The sequence below is a fragment of the Hylobates moloch genome, unplaced genomic scaffold, assembly GCF_009828535.3.
Source record: "Hylobates moloch isolate HMO894 unplaced genomic scaffold, HMol_V3 SCAFFOLD_3, whole genome shotgun sequence".
Lineage (NCBI taxonomy): Eukaryota > Metazoa > Chordata > Mammalia > Primates > Hylobatidae > Hylobates > Hylobates moloch.
In genome coordinates, this window is record NW_026652278.1 from 112,958,448 (window position 1) to 112,973,753 (window position 15,306).

Genomic DNA, 15,306 nt, shown 5'->3' on the forward strand with positions numbered 1-15,306 from the left:
CTTGGCTTTTAAATATTACTCATAGCATCAGATGCCAAATGATAACAGCCAAAGGAGCGTTAAGAATTATAGGATGTAACTTCATCACCACTGGGAAAGGTTTGATTTGGTAGAGAAGAGGATGAGAGCATCAAAACCACAGAAATGGCATCCAGGAAAGGTTCACAGGAAGGAAATACCAAAGTACATTTCAGAGGCAGTGAATAGAATCATTTGGTGAGATGGATTTTGCTAATGAAGTTAACAGAAGAAGAAACCGGATACCTAGGCTGGGCAAATTGGAGAGACCGTGTTACTAGAGGTTCAGGCTTCATCCTCTTGGCAGTGGGTAAAACCTAAAGGAAAAAAGCAATAAGGCAAATGCCATTTGCCACACTTAAGAAGGACTCTGGTGGTTTGTAAAAGAGACATTCTCTTGATTGCAGTTAATGGGTTCCTCTGATATAAAAATCCCAGTTTTGTTTTCACTTCAGAGTATATATCGACCCATCATCCCATTTCTTGTGAACATTTTTACTTATTAGTGTATTACACTATATCATTTACATGATGGAAAAACTAAGGTATTTTTTAAAATGTCAATACTAAAAACATTTCCTAACTGCCTCCTGTGTTCTAGAAGAAAGAATCCACTGATAACATTGAGTCTCAGCCTGTGATCCAACAACTATTCTGTGGTCCAGGTTCGTTGACCCAAGCAGCATGGATGGCTGTTTCCAGGAGCCTGCACTGTATCAATCATGTAGCAATGACAGTCAATGCAAGCCTAAGCTAGCAGCAGTGTTGGGGGGGGGTACTAAAGCTATGCACACATGAAAATAAAGAGAGAGATGAAAAAATACTGGGCCAGCCTAGAGTATGAAAAGGGCTGAAAGAAATGGGTGGAGATAGATCCTTAAATATAACAGAGAGTTTGAGATTGTGTGATTAATACATTCCTATAATTTGAGTTCATTTAATAATTGCTTTATTTTCTACATCTCATGGCTTGTTTAGGCACAGCTAAAGAAGAGCACTCTTTCATGTGAGCAGTTTGGCCCAAGTTCCTGATAGCTATGTGCCAGTGATATCATACAGCCTTAAGGCCACACAGACATAAAGCCTGGTTATTTTTTTAAATGTTTTGAAGCTGAATGGCATCAGATGTAGAGGAAAGAACACAGACATCAGAGCCAGAGGTCTTGGGTATAGTTTCCTGCACTGACATTTAATAGCTTTGTGACTGTGTGAACTTGGAAAGTTATTGAATCTTTCTGAAGTTCAGTTTCCTCATCTGTAAAATGGGGATAATAAAATTTCTCTGATAAGGTTATTGTTAGGGTTAAACTATTTTGAATATGTAAAGCGTGTGATATATAATAGGCACTAAACAATTGCCTATATAATAATCACCAATTATTACTCCCTGGATTCAATTTCCCTTCAAATAAACAAAACATTGCCTCTCCCTAATCAGAAAACCATACTTTGTAAGTGAAAAAATAAAACAAAAGGAATCACTTAGACCTTGCTTGTTAGGACGGCCAAAATGATTAATTTCAGGTTTGACAAAATGTAACAAATCAAAAACTCTTTCCTTTACAAATGTATTCCTAAAACATCCAGTGAAAAAGACATTATTTGCATTTCACAGATGAGAAAACGGAGGTTTATGGCCATCAGTGGCTGAGCAGGGGTCTGAGTCTCCTTCTGTCAAACTCCAAAGCCTGCGTTCTGAACCAACTGAAGCTGCCCCAGGATATTCCTTGGAGCCTCTATCAACTAATTTCACAGATTCTTTTTTTTTTCCTTTTTGGTGCTGTCATGCTAATGGGCATTATTTAAAAAGGGATCTTACCACAGAATTTGATTTGGTGTCTGCTTGTTGGCACCATATAAGAGCACATCTAACCACATGTAGTGTTTTCATGAAAGTGTACCTATCCATCAATTCTAGCCACAAACCTCTAAGGTCAGAAATCTCAAAGATTAAGCCAGAGGGAGGTGGAATAGTCCAAACTGATTTAGCTGCTTGAGTCTTCTCTTTTATTTGAAAATCACTTAAACTCTGTCATTGACACAATATGAGTCCTTTCCTAAAGACATTTTAAAAACTAACTTCTCTATGAAAAGCAGTGAATAGGAGGGCTAACACAATTTAAAAAAATCTCAACATGTGAAGCTCATAAAAAGTAGGCATATGATTATATATACCTTTGATTCAACCAGTTTCTATTACAAGTAACCTGTTAACCCTAGAATTTAGTTTAGTTTTTTTTTTTTTAAAGGGGGGGGAATCTCACCTTAACCTTTTGGCCATTTAATCACTTATTTATTGAGTGGTTTCTAAGTGCCCGCTATTGTCACTCACTGCTCACTAGTCCTTGTGAGAGCAATCTTCAGTAGGAATTATTAGAATTCCCATTTTGGAGATGATGCTACTGAGGCTATCAGAACTTGTCGTATTTCTAGCCAAGAAATTTGAACCCAGGCAGTGCTTTCAGCTATTATACTCACTCCTCCCCTTTTGAAATGGATTCAAGGTAGTCACTCACAAATGTGGAGAATAAACTGAAGAAAGAAATAATAAGCCAAGTCCAGTCATCTTAACAACCATTTTTAACTGTTTTCTAGTAGTTTGGCATATAAAAAAATTTCCCTTGAGAAAATAAAACTTTAGTAGAATAGCATTATTTTAAAATTATGTTAAGCTTTTCAGTGTGTTTTATCAGACTCAAATGTATTAAATTCCTTATTGGATTAGACCAGTTAACACTGGATTTTGTCACATTTCCACTTTTAAATACCACATCTAGGAAAGAAATGTGTTAATATTTACTTCATTGTGCCAAATCAGATTCTATTGTAAAGCTAGATCAAAAATGAATCACTATGCTATAAAATGCAAAAATCTGTTTGTGGATTGTAAAGAGAAACAGAGACTGTTCTCATTTTCTGAGCGCAACTTCCCAACTCTCATTATGCTCTGTTGAAGAAAAAATGCATTATTTCAGGTCATTTAAAAGAAGTAGGGCCATTTTTTCTAGATAATAAATGGTAACTGAATCACTGAAATGATTTTGGGGAAACAGTTTCCATACCAATAGTGTCTAATGTAACTCTGAAAACTCTTGGTGTTATAAAGGAAAAATTTGAATTTTTCTAATGTAAGCTTAAATGTACCCAGTCAAAATCCTCTCCATTCCTTCAATGTAATCCTTCAATGTTTTCTCATCTAAAAAGTATAACCAAACATAGAGCCTTGAATATTTCTCTTTTGTCTCCATAGCCTTTTATCCATAGCTCTCTATATTTCTAAGACCATAATTTCTATTAATGTGATAATCATAGTGGTATTCTATCACTTTCAATCGCCTAGCTGAAACTACTCAGTGAAACTCTGAGGGAATTCATGTTTTGAAGAAACTGCAAATTTAGAGGGTGGACTTTTTTTTTTTTTTTTTTTTTTGCAATTAGAAAAGAAAAACATAATGAAAATTCAAATAGGCTTGAAACTCAGAGGTCATTTGAAACACTAAACTCAAAAGAACTCATTTGTACATCTGTCAAAACATGGGAAAATCACTCTGATTTTGAAAGGACTTTTCAAAGACCTTATCTATGTGGGAAATTGCACACTGACCTGTAAGGAATATGTAATTTGTGTTAAACAGAGTCTCATTCAAAGACTAAGGATAATCTTATATCCAATCAATTTTAGACCAGAATTTTTGTAACTTATTTTGAGTAAGAATGTTCTTAAGGGAATCAGTCACACAAATCAAGCGGGACTCAAATGCCAAAAGAACTTCAAAAGCACTAGAAGTGTCTGGCTCCCTTTATCTTTACATCAGCAAACACATTTACAAACTTCCTATTTGCTTCTTCTCTGGATTTCAAGGTAAGTGCAGCAGGGTACAGTGTAGAAGAAACACAACAAAATGAAGGATAAAGGCATTGACTGAGGGGAGAAAAAGAAGTGAAGAGAAAAGGAGACAGTGGTTAGGGCTTAAAGTAGTGGTGGGATAATAATGACAGGTAAAATCATGAGGGTTAAGGATAATTAGTAAAGAGCATGGAGGCAGAGGATATAAGAGATGAAGAAGGCAGGAAAATAATGAGAAGCAGTGTAAACGCACTAGAAGAGTCGAGAAATCTAAGGGAAAAAAGGGACAATATGTTACTCAGCACCAAAACTAGAAGTAATGCCAGAAAAGTGGGCTACATAAGGTAGGAATTACAGAAAAATGGGAAAGGCTGAAGATGAAAGAGAAGTTCCCAGAGCAGTGAGATGAAAATGTTTTGCAATTTTCTACCACAATGCATGTTTAACATAAAAAAGCCAAAATTTGTATGATGAGAAAATATGAATAGAATGGAGAAGCACAATAATATTGATGGGAGGTAAGGGCAGCATATTTCCAAAATTACCATCTTGCTACTAGTTAATTAGGAAAGCTTTAAAAAGCTGCTTGATTTTTCACTGGCAACAGAAAGCTGAAGCAGGGAGGATCTTAAAGTTAGAGGGATCCTTTTGGTAAAAGGAAATAAACTAAATTGGATAGTGTATTTGTACCAAGTGAGATTTGAACCAATTTGCCTTAAAGCAGGATTTCCGAAAAGTTTTCTGTGTTTGAACACAGCCTCTACTATTACTTAGTTTAAGCTGTAGATCTTCTTTTTACTAAATAACTTATTTAAAATTGACAACTTAAATAGTAATATCTGTTTTATGTGTGGGTTACATTTTTTTTTACCTCATACATATTAAACAAAATATTTGCTATAGAACCACCTAAAATTATATCTAATTCTCTTCTTGCTTTGCATGCATGGGAAGTGTGATATTCCTAAGCTAATATGGAAGGCAGGAGGGATCTTGTCTTATCCTTCACAGTAGTGGGAAGCACTGAAAGATTCTAAGGAGGGAAGCAATACAGTAGAGGAATGGGCAGTGATTCCCAAGGCCTGCAATGGGGTAGGGCTGGAGAAGGGGGTGCAGAGATGAGGAAATGGTCTCTTGAGGCCTGGTATGGAGGCTGAGCACTGTCACTTCTGTCTCGTTTTATTGGTCTCACAAAACAACTCACAAGGCTGGTTCAGATTCAAGAGGTGAGGAATCAGTCTTCACCCCTGATGAAAGGAACTGCAAAGAATTTGTGGCCATTTTTAACCCACCACAGCTTCTATAATTACATGTTCAAAAGCTCAACAGAGAGTCATCGACATAATTCAAAAGAGGTGATGTTAATTTGGAATGCCCCCAATTTCATGTACTTTTGAAGATATAATATGTGTAGAACTGAACTTTACAGAATTAGGTCAGATAGAAAAGGAAGATATCTACGGTTTTATTTTAATTCTTCCTTTCATTTCTCTTAAATCCTGACATAGGTATACACACTCACAGAAATACAAACAGCTACTGGGCTAGTGTGGGTTTCTTGTACTATCTTTGTTCATGTGAACTAGACCATTTTGATAATATGAATGGGAAGAACCAAATTAAAGGCCAGCTTAATTTATTTTAACCTAAAGAAAACACACAATTTCTTGGTTTTTATTTTAACCTAAAGAAAACACACAATTTCTTGGCATCTCTCAGTGGGTGAAACAACTAGTTCAAGCATCTGAACAGAAAAAAAAAATTCATTTAGGATAGCAGAATAGTTCCATTTTAGAGTGGAGATGGAGAAATGATTTATATTCCACTTAATTCTTCATAAAAGTAATATGACAGTGTTTTGTTTAACTCTTCTAGCATATTGTTGTTCCCTCAAAAGTAGACAAGACAATAATGTCAACATTCCATTAAGCAATGTTTTAAGAAATGGGAAAGTTCACAGGTCTTTCTAAAACAATGTAGAACTTTTCATTTTTTTGTCTCATTGCTAGGGTTCAGGTTTTTTCTTCTGTTTGTTCACCTGTTTTTTTCAAAATCTGAACAGATATGAGGTTCCCTTTTGAATTTTATGTAACATTTTGTGCCCAAGGTTAAGCTATTTTCACTTAATTTTTAATGTGCTTCTCCCTACCCTGCTGTGTGGTGTTGGGGTTAAACTCTACAAAACACATTTCTGCTTTGCCAGCTGCTCCTGTTAGGCTCTGCCAGTCAGCGATTATGGAGGGAGAATGCAAGGGTGGAGGAGAGAGAAATAACGCATTTCTTCCTCAGTGCTTCCTAGTTTATTCCTACTTCTGATCCTCTTCCTGTCTCCCTCAATGTAGCTATAGTTATTTACTTGGCAGTGGCAGTATTTGGTAGAAGCGGCTGTTGACTCCAGTTCACAGTTTTCCCAAGCTTTAGAACTAGTTTCATCACAGTCCCTCACAGACGTCGGTGCCAATTTACCAGTGCCCTGTCCTCGAGGTCGAAGTCTGTTTCGCGGCTCGAAGGCAGTAAAACTAGCCTACTCAGGGCCTCTTCCTCAGAGATCAGTTTCAGCTCCACAGAACCCCTCCATGTTCTAACTCCAAGTTTCTAGGTTTTGACAATTCCACCTCTTCCCTTTGTGCTGCAGGACAGGGATTGTAATTGCTTTCTCAGTTGCTACCTCTGTTCCCATTTGCTTTTAGTTTTTGATACTTGGTTATATAAAATTCTCTCTGTTTAGATAACAGATATGGTTTCTCTCTTCTTTTATACAGGAAACAAAATACATATTGTTTCCTGTATAAAAGAAATTCAAATTTTTAGATTGGCTTTATTCTTATTGGTGAAATTTCATTCGTAAAGTGACTAAAGATTCTACCAAACATTTAAAGAAGAATTAATGCCAATCCTTATCAAAGTCTTCCCAAAAATTGAACAGGAGGTAACATTTCCAAATTCATTTTATGAGGCCAGCATTACTCTGATACCAAAGCCAGACAGAGGTACTGCCAGAAAAATATAGGCTGATATTTTTGATGAACACAGATGTAAAAGCCCTCAATAAAATGCAAGCAAAGCAAATTCAACAGCACAGGGAAAGGCTTATAAACCATGATCAAATGGGAATTATCCCTGTGATGCAAGGATAGCTCAACATATACAAAGCAATAAATGTGATACAACCCATTAACAGAATAAAGAATAAAAAACCATATGGTCATCTCAATAGATGTAGCAAAAGCATTTGATGAAATCCAACATCCTGTCATGATAAAATGCTCAACAAATTAGGTATTAGGAATGCACCTCAACATAATAAAGGCCATTTATGACAAAGCTACAGCTAACATCATACTCAATGCTGAAAAACTGAAAACTTTTTCTCTAAGATAAGAAACAAGATAAAGATGCCCAGTCTAACCCTTTTATTTAACCTAGTACTGGAAATTTTAGCCACAGCCATTAGACAAGAAAAATAAATAAGTGGCATCTGAATTGGAAAGTAAAAAGTTAAACTGTCCCTGTGTGCAGATGGCTTGATCTCATATATAGAAAACCCTAAAGACTCCACCAAAAAACTCTTAGAGCTAATAAATTCAGTAAAGTTGCAGAACATAAAATCAACACACAACAACTGGTAGTGTTTCTATACTCTAATAATAAACTATCCATAAAAAAATCAAGATAGCAATTCCATTTACAATAGCTACATTTAAAAATATTTAGGAATAAATTTAACCAAGAAGGTGAAAGATCTGCACACTGAATATTATAAAACATTGATTAAAAAATTGCAAAAGACACAAATTAATGGAAAGATAGTCCATGTTCATGAATAGGAAAAATTAATATTATTAAAATGGCCGTAGAACCCAAAGTTATCTACAGATTCAATGCAATTCTTATCAAAATTCTGATGACATTTTTCACATAAACTGAAAAAACAATTGTAAAATTCATATAGAACCATGAAAGACCCTGAATAGTCAAAATAATTTTAGGCAAAAAAGCAAAGCTGGAGGCATCATACTACCTGATTTCAAAATATACCACAAAGTTATAGTAATCAAAACAGCATGGTATGGCTTTAAAACATACACACAGCCCAGAAATGAATCCATGAATTTATAGTTAACTGATCATCTACAAAGTTTCCAAGACAATACAATGGGGAAAGAAGAGTTTCTTCAATAAATGATGTTGGGAAAACAGAATGTCCATAGGCAAAAGAATGACTTGGAACTTTATCTCACATCACATACAAAAGCCAAACAAAATGGATTCGAAACTTAAATGTAAGACTTGACACCACAAGAATACTAGAAGAAAACAGGGAAAAATCTTCTTCACATTGCTCTGGACAATGATTTTTTGGATATGACCCCAAAAGCATAGGCAGCAAAAGCAAAACTAGAAAAATGAATTGAATCAAACTAAAAAGTTTTGGTGCAGCAAAAAAAGCAGCCAACAGAATGAAAAGACTGCCTGTGGAATGAAAGAAAATGTTTGCAAATTATATGTCTGATAAGGAGTTAATATTCAACATATATAAGGAGTTTAAACAACTCAATAGCAAGAAAACAAATAACATTAAAAATGGGCAAAGGATTGTCTATTCATGTCTTTAGCCCACTTTTTGATGGGTTTGCTTGTTTTTTTCTTATTGATTTGTTTGAGTTCGTTGTAGATTCTGGATATTTGTCCTTTGTCAGATGTATAGATTGTGAAGATTTTCTCCCACTCTGTGGGTTGTGTGTTTACTCTGCTGACTGTTCCTTTTGCCATGCCAAAGCTCTTTAGTTTAATTAAGTCCCAGCTATTTATCTTTGTTTTTATTGCATTTGCTTTTGGGTGCTTTGTCATGAAATCCTTGCCTAATCTAATGTCTAGAAGGCTTTGTCCAATGTTATCTTCTAGAATTTTTATGCAAACAGCCAACAAACATATGAAAAAAATATTCAGCCTCACTAATGATCAGGGAAATGCAAATCAAAACCACAGTGCAATACCATCTTACTCCTCCAAGAATGGCCATAATCAAAAAATCAAAAAACAGTAGATGTTGGCGTGGATGCAGTAATCAGGGAACACTTCTACACTGCTGATGGTAATGTAAACTAGTATAGCCACTATGGAAAACAGTGTGGAGATTCCTTAATGAACTAAAAATAGAACTACCATCTGATCCAGCAATCCCGCTACTTGGTATCTACCCAGAGGAAAAGAAGTCATTACACTAAAGGGATACTTGCACACGTATGTTTATAGCAGCACAATTCTCAATTGTAAAATCGTGGAACTAACTCAAATGTCCATCAATCAACGAGTGACTAAAGAAACCATGGTGTGTATATATATGTGTATGTATATATACATATACATACACATATATATAATGGACTACTACTCAGCCATATAAAGGAATGAATTAACAGCACTTGCAGTGACCTGGATGAGATTGGAGACTATTATTCTAAGTGAAGTAACTCAGGAATGGAAAACCAAACACCATACGTTCTCACTGATATGTGAGAGCTAAGCTACGAGGACACAAAGCCATAGGAATGATACAATGGACTTTGGGGACTTGGGAGGGAGGATGGGAGAGGGGTGAGGTATAAAAGACTACAAGTGGGGTCCAGTGTATACTGCTTAGGTGATGGGTGCACCAAAATATCACAAACCATCACTAAAGAACTTACTCATGTAAACAAATACCACCTGCACCCAATAACCTATGAAAAAAGTATAAAAATAAAAAATTAGCAAAGGAACTGAAGACATTTATCAAAGGAAAACATACAAACGGCCAACAGATATATAAAAAAAAAAAGTTCATCATCATTAACTATCAGGGAAATGCAAATCAAATTCACATGAGATCTCACCTCACACCAATTAGAATGACTAGTTTTTTTTAAAAAAAGCAAATGATAACAAGTGTTGGCAAGTATGTGGAGCAAAGGAAACCCTTGTACCTTGTTGGTGAGAATGTACGTCAGTACAGCCATTATGGAAAACAGTATGGAGGTTCCCCAAAGGAAATGAAATCAGTATGTTGAAGAGATATAACTCTCCCATATGTATTGCAACAGTATTTACAATAGTCAGGATATGGGATCAACCTAATTATCCATTGGTGGGTAAATTGATAAAGGAAATATGAAATGCACATGCATGTGTGTATAAGATAATGTGTGCAAAATAATGGAATACCTTACACACATTGTTTGTAAGATGATGGAACACTATCTAGACTTAGAAAAAAATCCCATCCCATCATTTGCAACAAATGGATGAGCCTGGAGTACATTATGCTAGGTGAAATAAACCAGGCACAAAAAGATAAATACTATATGATCTTACTTACCCTTGGAATCTGAAAAAATTGAACTCATAGAAACAGATAGTAGAATGGTCTTTGCCAGGGGTTGAGGGTAGGGTGAGGAATAAGGAGATGTTGTTCAAAGAGCCTAAGTTTCAGTTAGACAGGATGAATAAATTCTGGAGATCTATAGTGCTGCATGGTGACTATAGTTAACAATAATGTGTTGTATACGTGAAAATTGCTAAGAGATTAGATCTTAAATGTTCTTGCCACAAAAAATGATAAATATGTAAGGTAATTAATATATTAATCACTTGATTTAATCATTTCACAACATATACATATATCAAAACACCATGTTGTGCAATATAAATATAGACAATTTTTATTTGTCAATTATACCTTAATAAAGCTGGTGGAAAATGTGATGAAAGAGAAACATGGATGATAAAATAGCAACATAAAGTTAATTGTGATCAATTGAAGTGTGGTGTTAAAAGTTCAGACTGTATCTAGCAAAAGGGTCTAAAGAATATAATCTTTAAGAAATTGCAGGATTTACAAAACTCACTTGAAGTGGTTTAAAATTAGAGAGATTTTTAATATTGAAATCACATACTTAGGGGATGGGATTACCAAAAAAAATACCATGTAATTAACATAAATGTAGACTTTTCACCTAACAATTTGAAAGAACTTTGTAATATTGACACTTTTAGCTAATTTGTACAATATTCTCATGAATAGGATGCAAATATCACACATATGAAACAACCAAAAGTTAAGATTGTTTCAAGTGTACGAGATTCAAACAAATATTGCAGAAAATCCAAATAAAACATTTTATATGCAACTAAGTTAAGCAAAGGTATGTAGAAGAAAAAAGTAAAACAACTGATTTTCAGTGGATTGCAGCTTCAGCTGGAATGTGCGAGAATAGGGACTATTTAGTTATCAGGGTTCTGAGCAGAAGATGTAGCAACTTTGGGCCTCACCATGCCCTGTGCTCCCCGGGGGGATTGTGTGCTGAGAATGATGGCTTTTTCAGACTTATGACAGAATCTTTCTCAGTGACTGAGTGACTCTTAATTGTAAATACAGTTAGCAGTGCAAGTAGGCCAACTGTAGGTGTTAGCCCTGGGTGTTGCTGGCTTCAAAGGTGTTAAGTGGAGCCTTAGGCTGGAGGAAAGTGTGGGGGCAGTTGGAAAGATTTATAAAAAGTTACATAATAACTTGCATATAAGTAGAAAATCTATGGAAGGATAAGCAAAAAGTAATAGCATTTGTTGTCCCTATGGGGGTGATCTGAGTGGCTGGGGAACAGGATGCAGAGACTTGCCTTTTACTATACACCCATTTGCACTTTTTGAATTTTGTACAAAGTTTATATATTACCTATTCAAAATGCAAACAAAATAGCCAAATGTTTAATTCATATTTGTATTGTCCTTTACAGTTTCCAGTTTTCACTTCCATAATTCCCTCTGGTACTTGAAAAAAGCCTGTGAGGCAAACATGGCAGGTATTCTCATTCTGTGTGTGAATTAACTGAGGATACAGGTGTCTGACTTCCTCCATATCATACAATCAGTTAAAGCTTAGGCTTAACGCAAGGCTTTCTGCCTCCAAATCCAGCGTTTGTCCCGTCATAACTTGCTTTCTTGGGTAGGCCGAGGACCACGAACCAAATTGGGTAGAAAAAAAAAATCTGCCTGTACAAGACAGAATTGATGGGCCAAGCTCTGGGCTATGCAGCCTTCTAGGCCCGGTGGAAAGACTATTACTGTAGCCACAACAATCTACAAACCAAAGGGCAGACCCAAAGCTCCATGCCAGTGAATTAGAATAAATATATATTGAATAATGATGCTCCAGGCATTATTTACAATATTTACCAAGAATTTTACCTACCTCTCCAAGACAGGTATTATCCCCATTTTGCAGATAGGAAAATTGAGATGCAAAATGATTACATAACCAATATATTAAGCTAAAACAATGCTAAGACTAAAATATATCTTCAATTCATCTTTCCTAAAGTCCCGTCTTTTTCCAGGTACTGGGCTCATCGCTCTTTTGGATACATAGATAAACAGAGCAGCTGCCTCAAAAATAGAGGTGTATGTTGTGGGGTAAGGAGAGAAGAGAATGGTTGGGCAGAGAGAAGGAAAGTCCTATAAAGACTAGTTCAGATGAATCTAGGTATTACAAAAGAAGTCTGAGCAAAACGCTATAACAATTTAAAGGAGGAAGTAATCTTGGCCTCCTTTAGATGAGTTAGACATGGCTTCACAAAAGAGCTAGGATGAGAAATAGACATTGAAGAATTACTAGGAGCTTGAAATATGGAGTAGGCCTGTGTGAATAACTTAATGACTGACGTTGTCTAGAACATAAACCATATTTTAAAAATTGCCTGTTGCATCCTCTATATCAGATCTTTACGTTACTGGAGCACTTTGGACACTGCCAAGATACTGGTGACTAATGCTCCTTAGAGGAAACAGTGCAAAAACCAGAAACATGATTTGTTAAAATGAATGTATGTAAGGTGGAAAGGAAGGAAAGAAAGCATGGGAGGACCACTCCTACTGCCCAATTTTGTATCATTCTGTCTTGGCTGAGCTCTGCTTTACACTACTATCTCGTTGTGGTAATTATTTAGTGCACTGTTAAGAGACATAAGAATGCCAAAATAGGCCAGGTGCTCACGCCTGTAATCCCAGCACTTTGGGAGGCCGAGGTGGGCAGATCATGAGGTCAGGAGATTGAGACCAATCTGGCTAACACAGTGAAACCCCGTCTCTACTAAAAATACAAAAAATTAGCTGGGCGTGGTGGCGGGCGCCTGTAGTCCCAGATACTAGGGAGGCTGAGGCAGGAGAATGGCGTGAACACGGGAGGCAGAGTTTGCAGTGAGCCGAGATTGTGCCACTGCATTCCAGCATGGGTGACAGAAAGAGACTCCATCTCAAAAAGAAAAAAGAATGCTACAGTAACCTTTTGCTGTATCTGCCAGCTCTGTCCAAGGCCAAGGGGAGCATTAGGTTGGTTGAGTGGCCGAATTCACAACTCCTGCTACCAAATGTGCCCTTCCCTCAGTCTCAAGTAGTTTTCAGACTGAGCTCCCCAGATATTTTGGACCTTTGAAAGGGCATCAGGGGTTTTTACAATGGAAATTTTAATTGCCTAACGAAATGATTCCTTGATTCTACCTGTTGCATGTATTGTAGTTCCAGATAAGATTTTATTAATTTTAAAAAATACAACATCAGCTGGAAAACATACATCATTGAAATACATTCTCAGTGTTGCAAAATTTGGAAACTCTGAGCCAGGCCAAGGGTTTCTCATGCAAGCTACAAATGAGAAGAAATGTGGTGAGCAATGACACTGTGTAATGGAAAGAGCACTGGGTAGGGGGGTGTGACAAACGGGTTCTTCTACGATCCTATTAACAGGATGGGAGGTTTGCCACTATGTGGTGGGATGACCTTAAAATAATACCTTACCTCTCAAGACACCTTTTCTCCCCATCTATAAGATGCAGGAATTGAAAAAGATGGCCCTCATTTGTCCAGCTCTTGCCAGTTAGATGCTAAACACTTTCTAGGATTAAAGCATACTACTCTTTATTTATTTATGGTAGGCTGTTAGCCATTTTGGACAGTGAAAAAATGTTTCATTTGATGTGAATCTGTAAACTGAGCTAAAAAATTCACTTCAATTTGTTAATGACTGACATTATCCAGCAACAAGTGATTTCTCTAGGAGTTCGGTATAATCCATGCTAAATTACTTCTTCAATATAAATGTTACAATATGCCATTATATACAAAGACTGAATATATGGACATTACCCTGACCATTCCATTTGTTCTGACTTCGTTAAAGATAAACATTGATTACCACAGGATGACTTGAATGTTGTGCATAATATAGACACTGCATGCCAATTCATGAGCATGCAGGTGTGTAAAAAGCAAAAAACAATTAAGCATCATCTGTAAGATGCAGGATGCTACTAGAGGTAAATGGGATGCATGCTAGACCCAGGCGCAGAAAGTTAGTAGAGATTTTCTGGAGGTAGACATGTAAGCTGAGAGGCTGGGTGGATGAGAAGGAGCTAGCCTTGCAAAGGGGTTGAGAGGTGGAAGTAAGAGCATCTAGACATGAAACAGCATATGTAAAGGGCCAGAAGTGAGAGTGACCAGAGCATGTTGAGGGAACTCGAACAGGTTAAAAGAGACTAGTGGGTTTGAAGGGGGTATGACCACATGAGGCCAGAGTAGTGAGTGGTGGCCAAGTTATGCATACCATTATAAACTATCTTAGGGCAGTGTGACATTATCCTGTAAGTCATTAGAGTAATTGATTTGTTCAATTGGCAGAATAATCTGATTTGTATTTGTCAAGTTTACTCCTACCTTCAGTGTAGAAAATGGATGGCCGGAGAGCAATACTGGAGGCAGAGTGACAATTTACAAGGCCATGACAGAAATCCAGGTGGGAAATTATGGTAGTCTTAACCAGGGCAGTGGGACAGACGTTGGAGCACAGGGAGCACATTCAAAAGCTTTGTAGATGATAGAACTGGCAGGGTTCAGTATTTGATTAAAATATGTAGCATAAGGGAGAGAGACAATCCAGGGAAGATACTCTGGTTTCTGACTTGGGAAACTTGATGAATAGTACTGCCTTTCAATGTGATAAGGAACAAAAAACAACAAATGAATTTAGGTTAAAAGAGGAAATGTGATGAGTTTGGTTTGGGACACATTGTACTTGGGTGCATATGGGCCATCCAGAATGAAATGTAAGAATAAGTACCAGGCCCGGCATGGTACTGTAATCCTGGCACTCTGGGAGGCTGAGGTGGGCAGATCACTTGAGGCCAGGAGTTCCAGACCACCCTGGCCAATATGGAGAAACCCCATCCCTACTAAAAATACAAAAATTAGCCAGGCGTGGTGGCACATGCCTCTAATCCCAGCTATTAGGGAGGCTGAGGCAGGAGAATCGCTTGAACCTGGGAGGCAGAAGCTGCAGTTAGCCGAGATTGCAGCACTGCACTCCAGCCTGGGTGACAGAGCGAGACTCCATCTAAAAAAAAATTGTAGGAGTA